The following is a 16,336-nucleotide window of genomic DNA, read 5'->3' as shown; positions in this document are numbered from 1 at the left end:
AGTCCCTGTCTGTTAAGAATATTATCTGAGGTCCCCCACCACTTTGAAGACACCCTGAAGTGTCAATATGTATCCTGTTAGCCAGGAAAAAAATAGCAACATCAAATGCTGTGAACTGAATGTGTGTGTACTTCCAAATTCATATTTTGAAACCCTAATCCCCCAAAGTGATGCCACAAGAAAGTGGGGCCTTTGGGAGCTGATTAGGGCATGAGGTTGGAAAGCTCATGAAGGACTGTGCCCTTTACAAACACTGGGCAACTGGGCTCACAGAGTACATTTCTGTGATGAAACCCATTGAGAAGGGGATGATGCTTCATGCTTTCTGTGTATCAGTAACTAACACTGAGCCACCTGACAAATGTTTATGAGTGAATGAATTGATGTTAGTCGTCGGCAGCCGTCCGTCTCGAGAGACGATGGTGTAGCTTCTTCAGAGTCTATCTGCACCGCCAAGAATGGCTGTGCAGTCCGACTCGGGAGTGACATGGTATCTGTCTCCTCCCGTGTTGAATCGACATCTTGCGATGACGCTGAAGCTACAGAGCCTGGGCAGGGTGATATGGAGGGTCTGCTGTTGCCCATGCAGCAGACCCCCCCTCTCTTCGCAGCTGAAGGGTCCAAGGGAAAGACGGAGTCGATACAGCTTGGGTTCAGGTGCGCCGCAGGAGTTGCCGGTGTTGACTACAACGTCAAACCGCCTTAGGGACTCCGGCTCCGGATTTTCTGTCGGGGTTTACTCCCTTAGCCTTTCCCCTGAAGAGGTATGCCGCAAGGCAGCGGAGGTTTTTTGGAGTCAGAGTTTTCCTTCTCTGATGTACCCTGACTGGAAGATCGAACCAGCGACACTTAGCTCGCAGGCCGACGCTCAATCCACTGAGCTAAACCAGCCAGGGCGATTGATGTTAGTACACAAATGAATTACAGTAATTATTTGTAAGAAGCATATAATCTAGAAAGGACTGAAAATGCATAAGTAAATGTGCTTTGTTTTGGACCTGTGCTCCTCAAGCAGTTTGCTCTAACCACTTTTTAAAAATTTCTCATCAATCATAAACCAGTATTTTATAAAATACACTAAAAATAAATTACTAAGAAAATGAGGAAAAAAACAAAAGACATACACTGAGACCAAAAAAATGTTTTAGATAAAATTGTTAGGCAACTCTTAATTTTGTTTTTCGAAATAGCAACCAATAGGCCAGAGACTGTATTTTGAGTATCACCTTTTTTTTTTTTTTTTTTTTTTTTTACTGTTGTCATCAGAAATGTGGTGGGAGTACACCTTAGTTAACCCATGAGTAAATGGAAGAAAAGCCTTTGAAACTTCCATTAAGATTAGTTTAAAATAATCTGCTGGAAAAATTATCATGTTCTTCCTGTACTTTCCAGCATTGTATTGTGATCCACACAAGAGTCTAAAAAAGTAAATAACTTAAAAAAAAAAAATCACAGGAGACCAAATGGTTCTTTTCAACAAACTCTTGTCATCAGAATGGAAATTAGCACACAGTTTCTCTCCTCCAGAAAGAGCCAGAGCACCAGGCACTCACTCTTCTTCTGGCAGCCAGAGACCCAGCTCTCCTGGGTGATAAATGGTAAATGCCATATGCAGCCTTCTCAATTCCATTTGTTTCTTTTTGGAAATAACTAAAAATCCCTTGCTGTGTTGTTGCAAATAATTAATTTACAACTTCAAAAATTACTGCTGACTCTACTCCTTTCCCATGTAATACTGTTTTTATGTTAGATAGTTCAAACAAGGTTTCACCTGTGAGTGATGTATTACAAAAACAATTATTTTTTTTGTGCTATTAAGCAATCACAGTACTTAAAAGTTAATACACACATACATGGTGAAACTATTAAGAAATCATTATAACACCATAAATTTAATTTTTAAAATAAATGTCCAAAATATCTTTGCCTATGCAAGAAAAATGTTCTACAAAATGCAACTGCACAGCCTGTTCCCTAATGATTAGGTCTAAAATTATTCTTAAAGGTATGTTTAATATGAAAAATATGTTCAATAGATTTTATACTACTTACACATGATTTTGTTTTTTGTATCATCTGTAAGTCCTACCCAATTGACTTTTCTACCAATATTAGGAAGAAAAATTCCTTGGTTGAACATTGGATGAAGTGCTAGGCTTGTGTTTTCACAAAATAATATAATTTAAAAAGTATGGATTTGTATAAATTAGAAGTGTATATAATGATATAACATTGAAATGAAACAAACAAAAGCTTTAAGTATGAAAACACACATTATTTAAAATTAAATCAAGGAAAGAGCAAAAAGTATCAATAAAAAATACTCACAATGAAGTGAGGCAAAGTACATTGCTACAATGAAATACTAAGCAACTATTAAAATCAGGTTGCAAATAATAGTGACTCACAGTGTTTTTATAGTACATTATTAAGTGGAGAAAAGTATTGACTATATATAATATTCTATATTATGCATACATACATTTATATGTGATTATATATATAAAGTATATATGTGATACAATGTATTATATAATTAGTTTTATTATAAATTATATTTATTTAAACAAAAAATGAAAGTATACCAAATAATACTAATAAAGAGGAAGATATAATTTTGAATATTCTCACTAATATGCGATTAAAATTTCAACATCAAAACTATTATTATACTGACAGTGCTTCCCTTGAAGACTTTTTGTGCACTTTTTATTTTCATTTCATTTTTATAAGATATACGTTTCTTTAGAACATGTACATCAATTTAGTTATTTGGAGAAAATTCATTTAATACAGTATAAAATTAAAACTTTGGATTTAGAGAATGAATAATATTCTATATCAATCTTCCTGCTCCTTTTAGCAAAGGAAATTATAAGGACAGTTTATTTCATTTGTATGAAACCCAAAACTACCTTGTCTCCCAGAATTGTTATGAACCTGATCTGAGGTTATGAAATTTCAGTATCTGCTACATATATTACTTTGCTTCTCCTGTACCTCTGGGAGATCAGAAGGATCACCCCCAACTAAAGATATGATAGATAGACCAGTGTCACACTCACTAGATAAGGATACCAAGTTCACAATATTTTTAACAAGGAGGGAAAAAAAGTATCACTGGTTCTTTGATATTTTGAAATAAACTAGAAATTAGTTTTGTTGTTCTACATCTACATCTGAATTAAAACTGTGGTACATTTAGTCAAAACCTCAGAACCCAAAATCTGGAATTTACATGTTTCAAGTATTTCCAAACTCCCTTCATGAGCATCAGAAAGAGAAAATCCATCTCAGGTTAAAGTCTATTTATATTTAATATATGCCATGCATCTTCTGGAGAAAAAGAGACATGGTCTCAAAGATGTGAAAAAGAATGAGAATTACTCCTCTAATTTGATATTATATGGCAACCAGGTACCTAACAATTAATTCCCTCCCCTGACTGCTCACCTATAATCACAAGGTAATAGTCCCTCACACACACACAGACACAACTTGAAAGACTCATACAGGGTGTACTGACGTATGCTTATATTGAAATAACCAAATAATAAAAGATAACAGGCAAAAATTCAATGCGCATAGTCCCTCATCAAATTCTTCATGATTTGTAAGTTTTAACAAAAGATACTAAATCACTGACTCTTAAAGACTACACAAATTGTTTAATATTCTATCAACTTGAAGTGTTTCCATTAATGTGAATATTCACCAAAAACTGATTTGACTTTCAGTTTATTGTGAGTCATATTTTGTGAGTGGAATTACATAGGGAAATTAACCCTGTGATCTAATACAAAATAAGATACCATTTTAACCCTGAATTTTATTTGTAGTTCTTATGAATTTATCACTGTCTGCCGCTTCTCCACTGAAAACTCCATTTGAGGACATACACAATGGAAATGGTAAGTTTTCATGAAATACTTATTTAATAAATATTAATATTGCTTTACCGAATGACCATTCTTTTGGGATCACATTTTAGCAAAAAATGAACTTTAATGCATGTCAGTTTAGATTCTTAATAAAAAGTGAAAGCTAAGACCGAGACAATCAGAGAGTGTTTTAGGAATATATGTTGGCTAATTTCTAGTAATGACCGAGGTGCCAAAAAAAAATAAAATATGACAGTACTGAGACTTCTAAACCCTCCACCATGATTAGCACACTTGACTACTGAGCTCTTGAAAGGTGGCTAGTTCTGCTGTTTGCATAAAATACAAACTGGAGTTCAAAGACTTAGTACAAAAATGTAGAGTATTTAAAAAAAATAATTTTACATTGACTACATGTTGAAATAATTTCCCTTAGAGCAGGTTACATAAAACATGATAAAGACGAAGTTCGCCAGTTTCTTTTTACGTTTCTAATGTGTCTTCTCAATGATTTAAAATTGCTTATGGTGGTCTGCTCTGTCTCTCCCAAGTTATAAATCATCCCTTGTCTCCATTCTATATTTGCTCATACACGTCATCTGTCTGATCACTGTCTGTTAGTCAATTAGTGAGAATCCTGATAATCAGATCACCTGTCACAGAATCTCAGTGCTTGTGTTCAAGTCACCCTTATTTTACTTAATAATGGCCCCAAAGCCATTCACATGTTTATTATAGTATGTTATTACAGCTGTTCTATTTTATTATTAGTTATTGTACTTTCTTACTGTTCATAATTTATAAATTAAACTTTATCATAGGTATATATGCATTAAAAAACATGGTATATATATATATATATCACATATATATGATTCAGTTCTATCAATGGTTTCAGGCATCTACTGGAAGTCTTGGAAAGCAGGCCCCATGGATAAGAAGGCACTACTGTATATTGTTGTCCATTTTAAAAAATCTAAAAACATAGATAGGTTGATCTCATTTTATATGTTTTTAGCATTTAAGAGTTTCTAATAAGATATTTTTATTTGTAACTTTGAGTAATCGCAATATATTTCAAAACAAAACTTATTCTCCCACATAACAGATTCTATTTTGGGGCATAAAATGCATGTGAATACAAAGTCACACACTCATAGTAATTATTCCTTTATACTATCCACCTTCTTTTTCCTCAAAAACCTATCATCCTTCATTTTCCAAATTTCTTTCTAGAAGGCCCTCTCTCATTCCTATTCATCTTGCACTGGAGAAGGCCCTCTCTAAATCATGTTGCTCTTATACTCCTCCCTGGATCTTTCACTTTTCCTGCTTACTCTCATATATTTCAGACTTTGGATACCATGTGAAGAGAATACTGTCAAGTCTCCCAACCTGAGGACCTTTCCAAGTCACTGAAGAAGTCATTGCATTCAAAATTTTTCAAGTGCCTTAATAATCTCAATAACCATAAATAATAATTTATACTGTCCTCAGTTCTAAAAGCTTTATGCATTGTCATTTTCTATTTGCACCCTTTCCTTCCCTGAGTAGACTATCAGCTCAGGAGGATAGATCCAGTGTCTTGTTTTGTTTTCAATCTTTTTTAAAATCTCCTAAAACTTAGTGACTTGATATAGATTCCCAAAATACAGCAGCTGAATGAATAAAGAAGTGTTGAAAATCTTACAACTATGCCCAGAGCAGAAAGACTACGGAAGAATCTGAGAAAGACAAGAATGTGAACCTCTCCCATCCCAGTCCAGAAGGAAAATATTGTGTGTTCACAAATCTCCATGCATAGGGAGATGTGCGAGTGTGTCTTTATAATTTGACACACATCTCTCACCTGATGATGCACGAGAGTATCTCTACTTCTCCATCTTTTAAACAAGGCATGGAGGTATACATTCACATTGTGGAGCACACATGCTTGGGTCCAGATCTCTGCTCAGTCATCTGGCAGCATAATACAGTTGATAAGCCACCTTTGTAGTCTTTAATATCAATCTCCAAGATATTGGTACCTAAAATAATATATTCTTCCTGGGTGTTATAAAGATGGGGTCCAATATGACCAGGCATTTAGCAATAAGATTGGTCCATAAGGGATGCTCTACAAATGGAAAAAAGTGGGAACAGCAGCAGGAACACTAGCTACTATACACCTGCCAGTTGGACATCCTTATGGCAATTGATTCTAAGCCTCGAGGAATGTCATTGAAACTTCTAGTTCATTTTTAACTTTTTCTTTCTACCTGTCATATGTTATGGATTTTTAAAAAATCCTTTTCCTTCAAATTACACTTTAATACTCAGCCTCCCCACACAACACTAGCTTCTCAACATCAGCAGCATCTGCCACGTGCTTTCCCAAAGTCGAAAATGTGTTCATCATTTGATTCGGCTTTATTTTCAAAATCTGGAAATACAATATTCTCCTCTAACCTGCCCATCCTTGCACCTCTCTCATTCAATTAAGAACAGTAAACTTGCTACCATTTTTCATCCTGAACTTTTGGCTCTTAAATCTTACCTATTCCTAGTTTACTCATCTCTGGGAGTAGCGCTTTTCCAACCCCGGTTCATAATCAGTCTTTTCTACAACATATTCTCTAGGAAGCCCAGCTCTTTAGTTTGACATTCTGTAGGCCTTGTTAATCTCCTAATCAGATAAACATCACTTGTTTGCTTGTCTCATTCAGATTACAGGTTGTTGAGTATTGCTAGAGAAAGTGACAGACTAGTGTTGACTAATGTGACAACAAATGGCTGTTAATTTTGTCAAGTTCCTCCTTTTTGCTCTGGAATCTTTTTATAGACTCCTTGCATATCCTCTGCTACATTTCCCAAGCCACTGCCCCCAAACCATTTCATCTCAACCTATGACCTTGAACTTACCTGAAGAGACAAAAGTCACTATGAGATGGCAAACTCATAGGGTCCTTATTGGTGGTATTTCCCACTGAATCTCCAGTTCTCAGCATTGGCTGAGCAAATGACAAGTTGAGTTAGCTAATGCACTGATTGCATTTCTTTCCTAAGAGGTGATCTACCTCTTTTGCAACTACTGATCACACCAATATTCTGAGAACATTGTGAAACTCATTCCTGAAAATTAAATTCAGTGGCCAGCCTCCTGTTTCTCTTTTTCTGTCTTTAACCAGCTCTTTTTACATCCACTCAGAAAAATGCCAGTGTTTTTCAAATTTTTGCCTTCAGATGAGTTACTCCCTCATAAAGTTTAATGAAGATGATGTTGCAATATCTTTCTAGCTCTCAATGTGTTTGTCAGGTCTAGACCTGAATTTCAATTGCACATTAGTCATTTCATCCAGGAGGTAATGTCAAAACTTCAAATTAGTGATGTGTGCAAAACTAACCCATTCTCCCACCACCAACCAATCGGGATCTCCTCTAAATATTTTATTATTTTCATGTTTTGTCTTATATCACTAGTTTTCAAGAGATCCAGATTCTAAAACTTAAAGGTAGCTTGTAATATTCCCTTCACCTTGGCCTCTACATACATTGATTTTATGGATTTACACCTTTACTATCTCTATGAAATCTACTTAATCATGTTCCTTCACACCACCTCCACTGTGGTTTCCATCTCCCATTCTTTACTGAAAAGTAGTCACTTTTTCAAGTTCTAAGGAAGCTATTCAATAATGGTATAGTTTTCATGCATCTCAAGAGACCATTAGAAATGGCATCCTAAAATAACATCTTGCAGTTACATGTGTTTCATTTTATTAACAAACAGATAAAACAACCTTGAAAAATGTCACATCCAAATATTTGTCATGGTGAAATTCTGAAGTGGAGAAGATGATGGGAAACAGAAGAGACACCTCTATTTAAAGACTTGCTGTGATATGAAAGAATTGGCTGTTCACTTTTCCTTGTGCAAAACACTAATTTTACACATGAACTGCAAAAACTTTCAGAGTAGTGATTACATTCTGTGATTAGTAAGTAAATATTTGTTGAGCACTCTTTCCCAGGCCTCTATAAAGATGCTGTAGACATGAAAGTATCTTTCTCCCCCAGCCAAAGCACACCAATGGCCCCTCACAAACTTCCATGTGCTAGGCTCTCTTCAGAAAGTCCTACACTCCTGAGGAGATATGTGATGGGACAGTTACTGGAATCCTGTTCAAAACCAGCAGAATTCTCTGTGTAAATGGTAACATTTTCTGTTATTTCTGGCCACAGCACTCACCAGTGAAAACCTGGCAAAATACAGTTGATTTTAAATAATGGACCAAGAATAAATATATAGTAGTTGTTTTATATTAAGAGAAACAAAACTAAAAACATGTCCTCTCCACAAATGGAACAGGCTTCTACAGTAGGGACATGACATTGATTCAGACATTCCTGTTTCTTGGTCTCTTGCCATCCTGTGCAGCTTTGAGCAAATTACATATCTCTCCAATTCTATTTCCTCAAAATATAAATTAATGATGATAGCACCTACTCATGAAGGGAAGAACAAGCAGAAGTGTGTTTACTTGGTACATCAAGAGATATCAGTCCTTTGCTTTTCCTATCATCAGACTTCATGAGAAAATAGCCTTTCCCTACTCCAGCCTGTTAACAATTTCAAAATGAACTCAAAATATGTTGTTTCTGTGATAGTTTAACATATGGTTATCCCAATGTGTATAAATATTTTCTCCAAACACATAGATTTTGTATGAATGCAATTAATTTTAGCATTAAATTTTAAACAAAATAGTCAACTGTTTTACTCTGATCAAAGAGAATATTAATTGATGAGTTAAATGTAATTTTATAAAACTGATTTATGCAAATAAAATTGTACTGTTTCTTTAGAATGTGGGTGATTTATGATGAATTCCATTGCACCTGTCAGAGAACAGGACAAGGTTCCCATGCTTCTCCTATAAATTTGTCTCCTGTTACATTTACACATGGCCAAAGAAATCAGTCTCACAGCCTTGAACCCACTAAGGAGTCTCCAAGGACAGATAGTACAGAGACATTTATCCTAAACAGAAACTCAAGTTCTTCTCTGCCCTCTCTGTGACTAGGAATGCTTGTAAAAACTAAATCTGCACCTCTATATTTTCCAGGAGTCAGTCTAACAAATTAAACAGGCAACAACAAAAAATAAATTCCCCAATATTTTCTTTAAAATAAAAAAGCTATGAGAATAAGCAAAACTACTAAAATTTGTCAATAGTTGGGTTAGATATATGCATTCTGCAGGTCAAAATTTAATAATGAAAAGAAGAGTGATGACAAATACAATATTTATATATAACACTTGATGTGCTAAATGTGTAACTAGCTTTGTTACACTCAGGAATTACCTGTTACTTAGATTTGATATAACAATTATTTCCTCAAAATCATGGTGTAGGGAAAGTAACTGTCCTCCTTGCCATTAATGTGAATGGTTATGTTGCCACTGTCAATTACTGAAGAGAGATTTATGAAAAATCATACCAAATTATTAAAATTTTTTGAAAAATCATACCAAATTATTAAAAAATTGAATTTTACAAACATTTGTACAAGTCAGTAGAAACAACAAATAATATATAAATAACAATAATATTAGATCAGTAAGATATTTGTAATTAGTTTTTGATTACTTTCATTAATACCTCAGGTTTTTAATGCACTTTACAGAATTTTTTAATGGTAATATGATAAAAGAAGTGAAGATATAACTGCATTTTTTTAAGTCACAGCTAATCACCATTTAAAAACATTTTCAAAAGTCAGGTAGGAGAATAAATTAAATTGTAATTAGAATATTTTCTTCAATCTTATTTAGATCATGCAAATAATTCTAAATATACACTTCATTTCTCTTCTACTTCCACTGTTGAGTTTTATTTGTTTTGATACACAGTGTTATTATTTGCTTATAACATCAGTAGGCAGTAAACAAAGCATGACTACACTCTGCCTCTAATAGAATTCTTTACAGACTATAACAGACATGGGAGCTTTCCCATTCATGCCTTACTAACTGCTTGAAAAAATGACTATTTTACTTATGAAATAGTTATCTCCATAGCACATAATTCTTTCAACTAGGAAAATATATATATTTTGGTATATCAAATGTGTATGCATTATTTTTACATTATAAAGTCACCATTTGTTTGCAAATATTATAGTTCTTTAAACCACTCACCTTCCAAAAATATTAGATAAAATAAACCAATCACCTTTTTTAAAAGACACAGAATTTATTTTTGTAGTTAAGAATGAGTGCCTTTATTTTTTCATTTTTTAAATTTAATCTTTATTGTTCTTTTTTCCATTACCATTTAATCCCTTTATACTCCCCTCTCCCCAGCAATCACCACACTGTTGTCCATGAGTCCTTGCTTTTAAACTTTCTCACCTTATATATCACAGCAGCACATGACTACCAAGATAAAAATCAATGTGTTGCTTGCTTGCTTACAACTATATAAGGAAAATTATAAGAAATAACTAAACATTTATTTTTAATGATAAAAATTTCTTCATTAAATTTCTTTTGAACAGACCACACACTGAAGACAGGATTCCAACTAGGATTTTCTTTCTCTACAATGTTCAAAACTCGGACAGAAACTGTGGAATTAATTTAATAATCAGGGTTTTTTTTAATGTCCAAATTTTGGCATCCCATAGAAGTTCCCAGAACTTTTCTACAGTTCCAGAATATATAACAGGTTGTTTTAAGTTTCTGGTGATTCCTTTATCAAAATTCAGATAATAAAATACTTAAGATAAGTTAGCAGTCCAATAACCAATGTATGTCTTTTCTCCCTCCCCCCACCACTTCACCTCCCAAGCCCTCTCTCTCCCTGAAAAATATTTTTTTTCTTTCTTTCTGAAAGCAGTGGAAAATTATTTGCAGTGATTAAGTTGCTCAGAATCATCTGGTGGGTTGCTTGCTGAATGAAGAATATTATTTCCCATCACAAACCAGTAGGCGGTGCTAATTATAGGGTACCACACAGATTTTAAAACAAAAATCTCATGAGTAGGTGACCAGTTTCACAAGTTGTAGAATTACCAATATGACCCAAAAGAGAAGAAAATTTCAAAAATGTAAATGTAACAGACAGAAATGTAACATAAGCATGTAATATAATGAACAATGAATGTTAAATGAAAACTTAATATGATCGCAGGTTCTTAGTAAGATCTTTACTCACAGAATTCAAAACACAAGTATATATTTGTTCCCACATTAAAATCATATGAAAATATTTTTCCATCCCATTATGGTTTTAATCTCATTTGGGTACATCATACAGTACAGTTCCAATTCTACCCCAATTTTAAGACACAACTACTCCTACCTTAGAGCAGCAACTAATCCTCAATGGAAGTCTGTCTTTTCAAGGAACTAAATGATGTACATGACATGCAATTTGCAAAAAAATATTATACCTATGCATTTTCTTGCATTTTTAAATAAATGATTATTTCTACTTATATACATTATTATGAGAAAAATGACTGAGAAAAACCAGAATGCTTCATGTGGCTTTTTAAACAGTTTTGTTGGTTGTTTAAACCACATGAAAGACTACATTTTAGTAATGTGCTCACTATACACATACACAAAAAAAATCATAATTTAAAGCTTAGTTAATATAGTATCTCAGTCAAATTTTAGAACTATACTCTTCAGATATCAAGTCTGGTAGCTCACAGACAAGATATAAACTATCTTCCTCACATAAATGCAACAGGGCTGTCTTAACAGAGAAAAGCTACCCTGAGGACAAAAATAACTCACACCACAACTTCTAAAGGCCTTTGATGAGAGAATGCATGGTGAATAAAGAAATACTTTGTTTTCCAGACATTACAATAAATTTTAATCTTCTACAGATAAATGGTCATTTGCACTCCTAATTTTATTACCACCAAGCATAAAGAAAATAATTCCACAAACTGAGTTTATGGACTTAGGGAAATATCTGCTTGAAAAAGCCATAGTGTGTTATTAACCCTTTTGTTATGGACTCTTCTGTGTTGCAATTAGTTTTTATGTCTATAGATAACCTAGAAGAAAAGTAAGTCTGAGAAGTAAAAAGTTATTTAATTTGCTTTATATTCATTTTAACAGAATACAAATTATATACACATGATAAATTTAAGGCTGAACTTTTCACTAAAGAAAAAAATGAAAGCTTCAAAATAAAATCATTTAAATAACCATCCTCTCGATTTTAAGCTATAAAGACACGACACAAAATTTATTTTGACTAGCAATTTCCAGTAGATTCTGTCATTAAGTACAGAAAAGGCTTTTTATTTTTATTTATTTTTAATTTTTTTAATCAGCAGCTGGTTCATCCCCCAAAAGTACTGCTGCATTATACTGGAAACATGTAACAGAACAATCATAAAATATCTCAAACTTCATAGAATACATTCAACAATGAGTATTGTAATGTTACCAAGACACAAAATCCACACCATCACCAACCCCTACCTGTCCTGTGCCCAGTTTTCAGGGGAAAACCTTTGGAACCACTAAGAGGTGATAATAAAAAGGGTAACACTTTCTCTACAAGTCAAATAAAAGGCAACTCTGAACCTTAGGGGAATGTCTCCTTAATACAAGGTAATGGTTTCCCCCTCCACATGATACCCTACTGCGCATCATCGAAAGTAACTGTTTCCCCATTCCCTGGAAGATTCCAGCAAGCCCTTAAAACCCAAGCAACACCCCGGGAAAGACCTACTTCGTTGTTTACTCCGGCAAAGAGGAGGAGCGGAGCCGGAGTTGAGCGCTCGGGGGCTGGTGCCATCCACTAGGATCTGGAAACGTCCCTAGCGCCCCGACCGCTTGGCCGGAGGCCAGTCTTTCCGGAGAATGTTGCCCTGCCTCTCACTCCTGTCTCCCAGGTTCTTGGAGGGGCCATTTGTCAGCCGCGAAGCGTCCTCGGCCCTCGCCCCTCGGGCTCTGCAAGTGGCCCTCAGAAAACTTACAGGGGCAAGCGTACCAAGTCCCCGGCGACCGCCCGCCCGCGGTGCAGAAGCCGCAAGCCGCCGAGACAACCTGGGCGCAGCCGAGAAGGGACTGGATGTATTTTTCGCACAACCAAAAACGATCGATGACAGGGGACTTTCTCCAGCGCCCGGCACTGTTGTCCCCCATCGCGGGCGCGCGCGTACACACACACACACACACACACACACACACACACACACACACACGTCCTCGTCAGGACCAGCGTTGCCATTGCAAACCCGGGAAACGCCTCCAAGGGACCAAGTACCTGCTCTTTGCGAGCTGCTCAGCTGTTCACTTCATCCTCCGTTGACAAGGAAACCAAACCGCACTTCTTTTTTTTTTTTTTTTTTCAGAGAAACCTTCCACTGCCATCATTTGAAAATTGATTTAAGGGGAGGCAAAGGGGACGAAGAAGGAATAATATAGATATAGATATCAGGATATCTATCATAAAATTATCTCAGGTTTTTAAAAAAGCCAACTGTGCAAAAGTCATCGTTAATTTAAAGGAGAAAAAAAAAGTATTTTGCTTCAAAATAATCCCAGTAATCAGCTGCAAGAAAAGTTTCACGTTATCAATGGGTATCAAAAATAGGAGGGAAAAAAACGAATTTGTTCTCACCCGCTCCAAAAAGGGCACCAAGAAAATGGAAATAAATGTCTTGCTCAGTGGTTTGTATCAGTATTGCAAAACCACAAACTTGTAAACACTGCATAAAATCCCACCTATCCAAAAGTCTCATCAGAAAAATAGTATACCCAAAAAGAGGTGGAAACATGCTTTTTTAAAATTTATTTTTACAAAGGAAAAAATAGGCACCATAATTCACATTGCTTTTCCCACAAAACCAGTTGCACATCTTGTAGGAGTCGCTCTAGCGGCACGACCGCCGTGGACTCCCGGACACAGCGCCTCGTCTACAGAACCACTTGGATTCAGGAAAAGGCTCAAAACCATGCTCCTCCAGTTTTCCCAAATACAAACAGTAATCAGAGAAGTGGAGAAAAAAAAAAAAAAGAGATAGAGAAAAACCCAAAAACCAAAAAAGAAAAAAAAAAGACCAAAAAAAAAAAAAAAAAAAGAATAGGACAAGAATGTCACTGAGAAGGTACTCACCGAACGGGAGTAAAATGTTGGAATAAAAATGAGATTTGGTATAAAATACAGTATGGCGGTGGGAGAAGGAATGAAGCGCGTTTTTCTCTCGGTCTCGACCTCGGGCACTGACACGTGACAGGAGCTAGGCTGCCTCCCAGGCGAGGAGGACCAGGCTGCCAGGGGCGCCCACAGAGCCGCTCCGCGGCCGGCGAGGTTGGCTCAGCGCTGCGCACAGACTAGCAGGGGCCCCGTGGGGCCGAGCGCACGCGCGCGCACACATGCACGCGGGCAGGGCGCACACGCACACGGGCGGGAGGGCAGCGCCGGGAGCGGAGCTGCGCCAGCAGCCCGAAGCGCAGCCACCGCCTCCTCTGTGCCTTCGCTGTTGCCGCCACTGTGGGTGCCACCGCCTGGATGCGGAGGGCATGTGCGGGCTGCGCGTGGTGCTAACCCGCAAGCCTGATAGGCGACAACAACTTGCTGCTCCCCGTGAACTTGTGCTGTGCCACTTCCATCGTTTGCGCAGCCCTTTTCCATCTTAAGGTAGTTATCTACAGAGACCAGCCAGCTTCAGCTTTCCCGAAGTTTCACTGCCCATATACCCCTAGTTTCCCAGGTCCCTTCCTTCAGCAGAAGTGTCAGGAGCTCTCTCCCCCTAGAACTGCGCTTCCGCCTTGCGGAGCTTGGGGAACCTGACTCCGAGCAACACTGGGGGCGTTGTCACGGGCAAAGCTATTGTCAATCTTGGTCGTCATCAGAGCGCGGGGCATCACGTTGCGCGTCCTCAGAGAAAAACGTAGGCAGTTGGAAAGACACAGCAATCTCTCTTGTAGGACCCTGTCCCACAAGGCTGCACAGCGGGGGGGTGGGGCGCGAATTCATTCCTGCGTGGCTCAGGCATTGTTTGGTGTGTGGGGGTGTATGTGCGCGCGTGCGCGCGCGCGCACGCGCGTTGCCCTCCAGGCTTTTCTGGAAGGCTCCTTGGCAGAGGCTTCTGCCTGACTCCTGTTCAAGTTGCAAGCTAGGGCTGGAAGTCAAGGAACAGAGGCCCGGAAACAAGTGAGTTCATTATGTGGGTTCATAGGCGGGGAGTGAACCCTTGGCTGTCACGAGAGGGAGATGTAAGACAGGAATGGGGCGCACAGCTCGGGTGGCTTAGCCGCACGTTCTGGACGCGAGGTGACGGGATTCTCCACCTGGCATCTGACTGAGGATGCCTATCGCCTGATTCTGTCAGCCAGTTGCTGGATGCCATGGTATTCTATTGCCGGTTTAAGAATCAGTTTTCTGGGCGCCTGAATACATCCGTTTTTCTTCATTTTTGTGCAATACCAATATCAGGACCATTTCCCTGTCCTACTTTTATTGTGGGTTGTGTGGAATTAATTGACATCACTGTGTTTAAGAATGAGACATTAGCACAGCTCCTCAGTTCCCAGTTTGCTATCTCCATGTTCCCAATGTAGACATTTAAGATAAAATGCCTCCCAGAGATGGCCTGCCCTGGAAAATTCTGAAAATTAAGCACACAGCCGCTAAAGAGAGCTTCAACAGCAAATAGGTTTCTCAAATATTCTGATCATTGAGCAAATAAAGTCTTAATCCATAATATAAATAAGATGTAAAATAACCATTAAAATATGATTAAATATTTATTTTGGTAAGTTGCCAGCTTCACAACTTATTATTCATACTTAAGAGTGAGGGCTGCTGATGAGAAATACTGTCCAAGAAAGATGAATGCATCAAAATGGATTTGGTAACTTCTGAAGCCACATTGAATTCTATCTGGAAATAACAGGATTTTAAGCTGGATAATACAAATCTAAACCACGCTGGGCTTCATTTTTTAAAAAATAATATATTTTCAAATGTCTTTTTCTCCTCTGAGTCATGACTTAATTTTTTTCTACTATTAAACCTTAGTGTGCTAAATTTTCCAAATTTTTCTTTCCATGTCAGAAAGATCTGATTCTAAGTATTTTAAGAATAAAAGAATATTTTAATGCGTATTCATCCATCACTTATATCAGAGCAATATTCAAATGTGAGCAAGTTCACTTTAAAAATTAGTTTTGAACCTTTAGAGAGCGATTTAAGAAGAACTCAAAAAACAAGCCCTTTAGAATTGCTCTGCAGCAGTGGCGGTCAGCCAGTCTCAGTGATTGTCAGGCTTTTATTACTGAATAAAACGACTCCCCTTTATGTTAAATGCAGTGCTGCTGAAGAAAAGCAGAACATCAATATCCTCCCTGCACTTTTCCCATCTACTTATATAGTTACAGCCCAGTGCTTACAATATTCCATCCATTTGTTTCCAGTGCTCCATTCTTACCCTTC

The 16,336-nt window shown here is 37.0% G+C and overlaps 1 protein-coding gene across 4 annotated transcripts in view; it reads right to left on the bottom strand.

Moving 5' to 3' along the window:
- Nucleotides 1-14,124, bottom strand: part of RALYL (RALY RNA binding protein like) — an 878,997-nt gene extending 864,873 nt beyond the window's left edge. For 2 of the 4 annotated variants that reach the window (XM_090282912.1, XM_090282913.1), the window contains exon 1: nucleotides 14,015-14,124. The gene's annotated coding sequence lies outside the window, so the exon portion shown is untranslated. The remainder of the gene's footprint in view (nucleotides 1-14,014) is intronic. The other 2 variants (XM_090282909.1, XM_090282910.1) reach the window with 1 other exon arrangement.
- Nucleotides 14,125-16,336: the final 2,212 nt, after the last annotated feature.

This window comes from Furipterus horrens, unplaced genomic scaffold (genome assembly GCF_987537825.1).
Source record: "Furipterus horrens unplaced genomic scaffold, mFurHor1.1.pri manual_scaffold_7, whole genome shotgun sequence".
Classification (NCBI taxonomy): domain Eukaryota; kingdom Metazoa; phylum Chordata; class Mammalia; order Chiroptera; family Furipteridae; genus Furipterus; species Furipterus horrens.
Note: the sequence above shows the minus strand (reverse complement) of the source record. Positions and strands in the feature narration are given on the sequence as shown.